The sequence below is a fragment of the Oryzias latipes genome, chromosome 18 (genome assembly GCF_002234675.1).
Source record: "Oryzias latipes chromosome 18, ASM223467v1".
In the NCBI taxonomy this organism is placed as follows: domain Eukaryota; kingdom Metazoa; phylum Chordata; class Actinopteri; order Beloniformes; family Adrianichthyidae; genus Oryzias; species Oryzias latipes.
In genome coordinates this window covers 26,009,662-26,016,848 of record NC_019876.2, presented here as the reverse complement: position 1 = coordinate 26,016,848, position 7,187 = coordinate 26,009,662, and the positions used below count along the sequence as shown (strand labels likewise).

Here is a 7,187-nt window from a genome sequence, read left to right as displayed (position 1 = left end):
CATGTTTGACATTCAAATGTTCAGTAAAGAACTTTCGGGAAACAAATGTTAGAAAAACACAGTCTAGATTTGCATTTCTCTGGTGGTTCCTCTGAGTAACTTAAAATAACATGCAAATGTATCCACACATCATTTTGGTATACATTTTTATAAACATATATTTATTTAAAAAAAGTCAGCGAGAGAGAAGCCCAGCCCGACCCGACCGTATTTGATTGTCATTTTATTCTCGACCCGCCCCGAATTTCAGGGCCGGGTCGGGTTCTGACTCGGGCTCGGGCTTAAGATCTTACCTCTATCTCAAAGTACCTCTTTCAGAAGCTTTTCTTTCACACCAGAGATGTTCAGTATTCCAGGATCTGCCTTGAGTGTCAGCTTAACCACACGCTTCTTTATTGGTGAAATGAAAACAGACAATTATTCAAAATGCACATGAATTCAATCCAAAAATTAAAAAACTGTGTTAAACTGCATATTATTATGTATGTATACTGTTGAAATGGACGTGCAATTACATAATTATTAGGACTCAATTTGTGTCACCAAATGGATTTTACTCTGAAAGAAATGTACTGAATTTTGGAGTTCCCCAAGGATGCATTCTAGGACATACGTTGATTTTGATTTCACTGCACAGACTTGAATGTTAATGTGCGCTTGATAGACATATGTGAACCCTAGCATTTCCTGTGTAAAACTCTTCATTTTTTTAAATCAAAATATTACAAAAAAAACCAACAATATGGCTCAAGTTTTCAACAGTCTTGAATATTTTACCCCAAAGAGCTCCCCCAGTCGTTCTCCTGATACACCAAGTCACATTACTGATAGCTCAATGATTAACTTAGGCCGCCTTTACACTGCAGGTCTTGATGCTCATATCCGATTTTCTGACTATATCCGATTTTTTTGACGACCCGCTTACATCATCTTTTAAAAGTGACCCGTATCTGATTTTTGCATTTACACTATACAATGCTGAAACTATCAAACGTAGATGTTCTGAGGACTACGTAGCAGCATTTCTGCCTTTCGCGGACCTCTTTCGGACTTTTGTGTGATTGCGGTTGCCATGGAGGCAAGGCGGCGACGGAAGGAGGCGTTGCCTTGGGCGCTCCTGAGGGGATGCGCGGGAGAGGTAAAGAAGGGGGGCTGCTCGGCTCTCTCTGAGTTTTGAATGAGGAAGTGTTTGCAGACGTGCTGTACTAACAGTCTGATCCAAGTGTTGAACCTTTCCTCCGCGATGACTTCACTTTTCCGACCGTAGTCAGAAACACACGGGAGATTTCCTCGGGGTTCACTTTTCCGTTCTGAACCCTCAGCCTCCAGAGTGGGTTAAGAAAGACTCCAAAACTTTTAGGGGAGACACCTTATTTTTAATTTAGGGTTCTCTGACACTCCCCCGCTCCGCGCTCACACCCCCCCCCCCTCTCTCCTTACACACAGACACACACGCAAGCACGCGCGCGCGCTCACACACACACACGGTCCCCATCATACACGCCCCCCAAAGAAATAAACGGCTTCTAGCCTGGTCCATAGCAACGGTGTCCCGCATGATTAGTTACCGTTTGCGTCCGGACCGGACCGGACATAACAGCAGTTTCCAACTACGGTCTGAAGCCTGGGGCTGAAAGGGAACACATATGAGAGAGGCCTGTATCCGATCCGAGAAAATCAGAATCCATGCGCTTTTGTCCTGCTTACACGTTCACCGATCATATCCGATCTGTGCCACGTGAGAGGAAAAAATCGGAATTGGGTCACTTGAACCATGCAGTGTAAAGGCGGCCTTAGTGGCATTTACATCCAAAGGTCATGAGTTTGAAGTCAGCATTTTAGTATTTTGCCTTGCATTTATTTTCTTCAGTAATGTATATTTTGTAGTGTTAAGAAAGCACTATTCACATAAACCTTCACACATTGTGTTGTTTAACGTTTTCTTTAGTGGTGTTGAAAGTGTTGAAAGGACAAGCAATTCAGTTGAAGCAGATGATATACCTCCAGTCTAACACCAGATGGCGCTGTCAGTGTGGTTTCATGAGTGGTTCGTTCATTTTTCTGGCACAAATACATAAACCTCATGAAAGCCTCATGGGGCTTCTACTTCCATCTGTATCTTTTTATTTGCTAACATGAAGGACTGCAAGTCCTAGAAAATGCACCCATTGCTTTCTGCAACATTAAAAAGAGGATATAAACACATTTTGAGATCAACGTTTTAAATAAAATTAAACAGAGAAGCTTTTTAAAAAGAAATTCAGAACTTTCAGAATTTTAGATTTTAATCCTGGGAATAAAGGTCAGTATATAAAAACATAAAAATAAAGAAAACATCTGAATGAAAATAACTTTCTGCACACAAGGAAAATATTACTCTGCAGTTTAAATGATATAAACATGCAGCAGATAATCCAACAAACCTCATTCAGAACACATTTAAACATTTCTTTACAAGTTTAAACATTAAATTCAGAAATTTTTCAAATTATTCCACATTTAGTAAAAAGTAAGTATTTTTCAGAGCTCTGTTTTCTTTTTCTCCTCCTTTTTGCAGACTTTTCCATCAGTCTGCTGTTTTCTCTTCACCTCCACTCCATTCACTCCGTTCTCCTCCAGTTTCTCCTGAAGCTGAGTATAATTATGTTTTTAAGAAACTTAACTATTTTTACTAGAGAGTTGATACTACAAAATTCCAAACATACCTTCATCAGCAGTTCTGCTAAAACAGCAGGATCGTTCAGATTGTCCAAGTTCTCCAGCTTCAGTCTCAGCTTTACATTTCTTCTTACTGAAGGAAAACACAAGTTAGTGTCACAACACTGAAAACATACATCAAGAAGAGAGACGTACACATTGGTATAAAGGTTATCTCATTTTGAATGATGTAATGCTGAAATCACCTTTAAGAAGATCATGGCAGATAAAAGGGAATTTAATTTCACAATTATCAAAATGCCAGTGAGCTGTGATTTCCCCATGTTGAAAAGCACATCTGGCACGGGTTACGTCAGGCGAAAGATAAAAATAAAACGGCTTTTGATAGAAAAAGAAGTTGGTCCCGTCAGACCAGGAAATGTTTGAATCTCTATAGAAACCGGTCCATGACCTCTGTTGAGGAGACACCACATTCTGAATGTTGCTCCAGTCTGTGTCGTTCCTCACTGTGGCCAGGTCTGTGAAGTTCTGTCTGCAGTATCTCTGAGCGCTGGACCAGTTCATTCTTTCATTCACAAAAACATATTCAGGATTCTGCTGGGTTCCTGTGGATTACAGACAGCATAAATTCGAAATTTCTAACATTTTCCAAGAAAATGTTTTTGTGAAGTTCTTACCATTGTTGCACACAAAAGGTAACAATGAACTGCAGCTTGACTCGAACAAGCTAGTAGGGGAGGAAGACCAGTCTATGACCATACAGATCTGGGGCCTCATTTATAAAACCTTGCGTAGGATTTGCGTCAGAAGTGGCGCAAGGATGAAACATAGGACGTGCGTACGCACAGAAATATTCAGATTTATAAAACTGTGCGCACGCACATCCTACGCATCATTCCCTTAATAAATCACAATCAATTCTAAATGCAGCGCAGCTTTAGCGGCTTCATGACACGCCCATAGTTGCCCATAAATAGTCCGTGAAACGCCCACAAGTTAATATTCATTGATTGCGAAACCATGGCAAACACAGAGAGGAAATCAAAAAAACGGAACTTCACTCAATGTGAAGAGAGAAGTGTTGTTTGGAGGGCACAGTGTGGGCATTACTAATGCCAAAAAGGCACGTGAGTGGCAGACGGTGGCAGGCGCCGTAAATGCTGTAGCCTCACATCCCCGGACCGTGGCCGAAATAAAAAAGAAACGGTCGGACGTTATAGTTGAGGCAAAAAAACGTCTGGCGCTGCATCGCCAGAGTGTCTCTGCCACGGGGGGGGGGGAACACCGGAGCTGACCCGTCTTGATGAGAGACTGGCGGCAATAATTGGGGAATCCCTTTTAAGTGGAGTGGTGATTTAGGCACAGGGGGAACACAGACGCGCCAGATGCACCGGGTGACACCCCCCCTAAAGCCCGCAGAGGTCCAACAGGACGGCTCGAGGAAGTCGGAACCGGCTCATAAGCCACTCGTCCTCGTTTGCCAGCACGTCTTCTTGCTGTCTAAATGCGTTCACTCCGAATTCTTCCATTTGCCACATCTTCTAAGAGCGCAAGATCAGCCATTGTGCGTCATTACGCATTGTGATGGGGCATTTTATTTCCATCCATTTAATTGCGTCTGACAAGCTACAGATGTCGGTAATAATCGACATGGAAATGGGAAATTGTTCAGCGCAAATGTGATTTCTTGTTGCTTTATGAATGGTTGAGACATACGCATATGCATGAATACCATAATTCCGTAGAAATGTTTTACTATGAAAACAACTTTCCCCAGTGGACAATTAATACATCTATCTGTCTGTCTGCCTGCCTGCCTGCCTGCCTGCCTGTCTGTCTGTCTCTGTCTGTCTGTCTGTCTGTCTGTCTGTCTAATTGCACCTATATCAGCTCCGCCAGACAGACACATTGACGAGAAAATCAGTTTTGTACATTATTTCGTTCTGTTAACTATATTATTTCACTTTTCTTTTTGCAAACATGTGTTCATTTTTATTTCTGTTGTAATTTTCGTTTGATTTTTTGTTTGTTTCACTGCTGATCGATCAAACGGGTGTTCATGTAGGCTGTTAATTGTAAGACTTGCTTTGTGAAGTTTTCATGTTTTTTATGAGAGGCAGTATTGTCATTTTCACTTTCATGTGTTTCTTCCATCTGCCGACGGTGTCGCCGTTTCTCATTTCACCCGTTTTTGTGTGTACGCCTGGGTCAGAGCGTGAAGGACCGCACATTTTCCCGTCAAGTTTGCTTTTTATAAATATCAATTATTGCGTAGAGAGTGGCGTACGCCTTCTTTTGTGCGTACGCAGCGTTTATAAATGAGGCCCCTGATCACTACGGGACTGAAATAAATCTTCTGACGTCCAGTAGGGATTTCTTGTGAAACCTCTTATGAAGCCATCAGACCATCTCCAGTTGATGTGATTGTACAGACCAATCCAAAAGTTACTATAGGAACCAGTAACGGTGTTCATAGGTTTGTCCATTTCTTTAGAGTTTTTAATGGTGGCCAGATCTGTGTATTTCTTCTTTCTTTCTCTTTCGGCTTTTCCCATCAGGGGTCGCCACAGCGAATCATCCTTTTCCACCTCACTCTATCAAGAACATCTTCTACCCTAACATTAGCCAACTTCATGTCCTCTGTTAAGACATCCATGTATCTCCTCTTTGGCCGTCCTCTTGCCCTCCTGCCAGGCAGCTCCATCTCCAACATCCTTCTACCAATATATCCACTATCCCTCCTCTGAACATGTCCAAACCATGTCAGTCTAGCTTCTCTGACTTTGTCGCTAACACAGGCAACATGAGCCGTCCCTCTGATGTACTCGTTCCTTATCCTGTCTAACCTGGTCACTCCTAAGGAGAACCTCAACATCTTCATCTCCGCTACCTCCATCTCAGCCTCTTGTCTCTGTCTCACTGCTACCGTCTCTAACCCATAGAGCAGAGCTGGTCTCACCACTGTCTTGTACACCTTTCCTTTGAGTCTTGCTGGCACTCTTCTGTCACACAACACTCCTGACACTTTACTCCAACCGCTCCAACCTGCCTGCACTCGCCTCTTCACCTCTTTTCCACACTCCCCATCACACTGAACTGTTGACCCCAAGTACTTAAACTCCTGCACCTTCTTCACCTCAGCCCCCTGTAACCTAACGCTTCTACCTTGATCCCTCTCGTTCAGACACATGTATTCTGTCTTACTACGACTGACCTTCATGCCTCTTCTTTCCAGAGCAAACCTCCACCTCTCTAGCTGTTCCTCCACCTGCTCTCTACTCTCACTGCAAATTACGATGTCATCCGCAAACATCATTGTCCAGGGAGATTCCTGTCTTACCTCGTCTGTCAGCCTGTCCATCAGCATAGCAAACAAAAAAGGACTCAAAGCTGATCCTTGGTGTAGTCCCACCTCCACCTTGAACTCCTCTGTCTGACCTACAGCACATCTCACCACCGTCATACTTCTCTCATACATGTCCTGAACTACTCTGACATACTTCTCTGCCACTCCAGACGACCTCATACAGTACCACAGCTCCTCCCTCGGCACCCTGTCATACGCCTTCTCTAAATCTACGAACACACAATGCAGCTCCTTCTGACCTTCTCTGTACTTTTCCATCAACATTCTCAAAGCAAAAATGGCATCAGTGGTGCTCTTACGGGGCATGAAACCATACTGCTGCTCACAGATCTCCACCTTCTTCCTAAGCCTGGCTTCCACTACTCTTTCCCACAGCTTCATTGTGTGGCTCATCAACTTTATTCCTCTATAGTTGCTGCAGTTCTGCGTGTCACCCTTGTTCTTAAAGATCTGAACCAGAACGCTTCTCCTCCATTCCTCAGGCATCTTCTCACTCTCTAAAATCCTATTGAACAACCTTGTTAGAAATTCCACTGCTGTCTCTCCTAAGCACTTCCATACCTCCACAGGAACGTCATCAGGACCAACGGCCTTTCCGCTCTTCATCCTTTTCAGAGCCTTCCTAACCTCATCCTTTCCAATCTCTGCTACTTCCTGCTCCACAACAACCACATCTTCCTCCCTTCTTTCCCTGTCATTTTCCTCGTTCATCAGCTCCTCAAAATACTCCTTCCATCTTTTCTGTACACTCTCTTGGGTTGTTAGCACCTTTCCATCTCTGTCCTTAATCACCTTTATCTGTTGCACGTCCTTCCCACCTCTGTCTCTCTGTCTGGCTAGTCTGTACAAGTCCTTCTCTCCTTCCTTTGTGTCTAACCTGTCATATAGCTCATCGTAAGCTTTCTGTTTGGCCTTTGCCACCTCTCTCTTCACTCTACGCTGCGCTTCCTTGTACTCCTGTCTACCTTCCTCAGTCCTTTCTACATCCCACTTCCTTTTAGCCAACCTCTTCCTCTGGATGCATTCCTGTACTTCCTCATTCCACCACCAAGTCTCTTTACCGTCTTTCCTCTTTCCAGATGACACACCTAGCACCTTCCTACCTGTTTCCCTGATAATCTCTGCTGTAGTTTCCCAGTCCTCTGGAAGCTCATCCTGACCA

General features: G+C 43.6%; 1 long non-coding RNA gene across 1 annotated transcript; it reads right to left on the bottom strand.

Moving 5' to 3' along the window:
* Nucleotides 1-2,219: 2,219 nt before the first annotated feature.
* On the bottom strand, nucleotides 2,220-3,441 carry LOC110017104. The gene is made up of 3 exons (XR_002292415.2): nucleotides 3,336-3,441; nucleotides 2,706-3,263; nucleotides 2,220-2,631 (listed from the first exon to the last, which is right to left on the bottom strand). It is a non-coding gene; the product is annotated as an uncharacterized LOC110017104 (long non-coding RNA).
* Nucleotides 3,442-7,187: the final 3,746 nt, after the last annotated feature.